Below are 3,432 nucleotides of genomic sequence, written 5' to 3' on the forward strand. Positions count from 1 at the left end.
GCGTAGTTCCCTGATCCACTTTGAGTTTGTTTTTGTATGTGGTGTGAGATTTGGATCCTGTTTCAATTTTCTGCAGCGAGATGTCTAGTTTTGCCAGCACCGTTTGTTGCCAAGGTTGTCATTTCCCCATTTGATAGGTTTTGTTTTCTTATTGAATACCGATTGACCGTAGGCAGATGTTCTCTGTTCTCTATCTGTGTTCTCTATCTGTTCCACTGGTCTCTGTGTTTGCCACTGGGCCAGCACCATGCTGTTTTGGTTATTACAGCTATGTATCAGGGGTTTTGGTTGGGCTTTCCCCCGCCTCTTTTTTTCATTGGTTTGCTTAAAAAGTTTGTATAACTGTATTTCACACACTTCTTCATTCACATTTGTTTCATACACGCATTCTCATGCATTGTGTTTTATAAAATTAATCACCATTGAACCTTGCCCATCATTACTCTGTCTTTTTGCCCAGATGTTTCCCTTTCCTTTGCCCCCTCGCTCCAACCACCAAACTATGCAACCCTGTGGTCCTGTCCCTACCCACCCTCAGCCCTCCCCCCTTCCCCCATCTTGAGTTCCCATACATGTTTTAGTGGGTATCCTTCTATTTTTACAATAATGGTTATGCAGTATTTGTTCTTATGAGACTGTGTTAGTTTCCTTAATGCTCTCCAGTCTCTCCCAGGTTATGTAGAATTTTTTACAATTGTTGCTCCTGAGTGCTGCGTAGTATTTCATTGTGTGAATATAGCACAATTTCTCAATATATTCGAGATAAGTCGTGATATGCCTCCCACTTCATTTCTCTTTTCCAAAAGAACTTTGCTTATTCAGGGTCTCTGTCCTTTCCAAATAAACCTTCCAATTGCCTTTTCTATCTCTCTGAAGAAAACAGAAGGATAGCTGAACAAGCTGTGTATAAATTTTCAGAAGAGAAAGCGTAAAAGAAAAAAAGAGAGTGGGGAAAGGTGAAGGGAGAAAATGCCAGGATAGCAAAAGTTAGCGGGCAGGTGGGAGGGTGAAGGAATAGGAACGAGCCAATGAGGACCTGGGAAGACAGGATGATGTGGGGACTAGAACAAGAGTAACTAATAATATAAAGTGCAGTGGATACAAACACAACCCACTGTAAATGAAAGCTTGTATGAAACCCAATGTACATGTGTGAAATACGATGAATAATAAAAAAATTGAAAAACAGTCTCTTTAATAGGAATAAAAATCAATCCTTTATAATTGTATATACCAGGATAACCAATGTAATCAGCTGCCTCATAAAAACGATATTAATATTAATGACTTAGGCCATTGGTGATGAGCTTCTCTCCAGTATGTTGTGAGAAATCTATTGGTCTGCATAAACGAATACCAACAGAACCTCTGTGAAACCAAAAATTAACTATTTCCCACACTGAGGGGATAGCTCATAGTGATTACTGTGGTTATAAAATTCGCTTATTGAAAAAAAATGTGTATATACCACATGGATTAAAGAAATTAAATTTTTATATTGGAAGATTAAAAAAAGGAACAGATGGGGCACTGTTGAGAATTCCGGTACCATCCACCGTGCCCCCGGGCGTTTGTGCCCTTCACTTGAGCAGGTGGGGTTGTTGGAGAAAGAAGAGGGGTGGAAATAACTGCTAAACATGAAATGTGACTAGGTGGATTATTTTCAGAATAAAGGATGAATACTAAGAGCTGTGTCTTCATTTCCTGTGCGATTAATCCCAAATTGCCTGGCTTATAACAACAGAAGCGTGTTATCTAGTTTTGGAGGCTGGGACTCTGGCTTGAGCGTATAAATTCTGTTGATTTCGTCTGGGCCTTTGTGGGAGAATCCCTTCCTGCCCCTGAGCCAGCTGCAGCCGGCCCTGATGCCCTTCTTCTAAGCCCCTGTCTCTGTGTCTCCTCTCCTCTTACAGGGAGCTCTCGGGGTCTAGTGTGTAGAGACTGTGCAGCTATTTCAAAGGTTTTGTTTCTCTGCAGGGTCAAGTTCACCAGTGGCTTCACAGGAGAACGATGAGCAGTGTCCTTCCACACGGCTTATAGTCTTGGAATCCCACTGGAGGTTCAGATATGACTGACAATGGGTGGGCGCATGAGTGAGTGACTCGGAGTGAGAATAAGACCTACACTCCTCCAATAGGGCCTCACCTTAATCCCTGATGACATCTTCAAAGACTCTTTCCCCAAGCATCTCTTAAAGACAAGAACCTGAGTATAAACAAGAGGGAGGCCAGGGGCGGGGGGGGGGGGGGGGGACGGGACCCTAGCCTTTGAGTTGTGGTGCTGGAGAAGAGTTTTGAACATAGCATGGACTGCCAAGAAAACAACTAGGTCTGTCTTAGAGAGGGTGAAACCAAGTCTCTCCTTGAAGGCTAGGATTTTGAAACTCTGCCTCACTTACTTTGGGCACGTGGACCGGAGAGATGAGTCCGTGGACAATGACAGCATGCTTAAAAGGGTGGGTCGACAGTGCAGGAAAGGAAGACCCCAGATGAGATGGATTGATACAGTATCTGGGGCGATGGGGGTTGGTGTGTCAGAATTAGTGAGACTGGCTCAGGACAGGGAAGGGTTCAGAGCTGCTGTGCACAGGGTCACTATGCATCACAGACAACTCAATGGCACATAAAAAATACTATGGCAGGTTTGGGAGCAGGAGTGGCATCCACTTCCTAAATAACATGCTTCCGGGAACTCTATGAACTTTGATAAACATCAATAGTTGTAGAGGGGCTTCAGGCTGTTTGTTCATAGGGTCGTGCTCGAGTCAAAGGCAGTCAACAACAACAAGAAGATAGAAGGTATTCATAAAACCTCTAACGTTCAAGCCCATGCCTCTTACAACCTGTGGAACTGGGGTTGACCTGGAGGACAAAACTCCCCTTCCCCTTACACACTTAGAGTGGGTGTAAGAGCAGGGCAGTCAAGGTGAGTAACCACGTGGGGAAGTAGCCAGAGAACGTGGAAATCTTCATCAGGTGGCTTCCGCCAGGTGACTGAACTCCCAAGGCATTGGTCCTTTTTCTTGAAGACAGAAATTTCCCAGACTGCTGGGAAACATTCAATGCTGAATGACCCGCCATGATCTACACGATAATGCTCTTATGAGAGAAGATACACTACAGATGTAAAACACACACTCTCTCCACCATAACCTGTAAGTGTTCAAAAAACATTTGCCTAATCATAAGATTAAATACTTGGGAATAAATCTAACTAGAAGCACAAAGGATCTGTTCAAAGAAAATTACAAAACATTACTGCAAGAAACAAAAAGAGACCTGGAGAAGTGGAAGAATGTCCCTTGCTCATGGAGAGGAAGACTCAATATTGTGAAAATGGCAATACTACCAAAGGCAATCTACACATTCAATGCAATCCCAGTACAAATACTAATCCCATTCTTCAATGAGACGGAAAAGACAATCTCCAGTT

This window comes from Elephantulus edwardii, unplaced genomic scaffold (assembly GCF_000299155.1).
Source record: "Elephantulus edwardii isolate Elephantulus edwardi_28Jun2011 unplaced genomic scaffold, EleEdw1.0 scaffold00274, whole genome shotgun sequence".
Taxonomy (NCBI): Eukaryota; Metazoa; Chordata; class Mammalia; order Macroscelidea; family Macroscelididae; genus Elephantulus; species Elephantulus edwardii.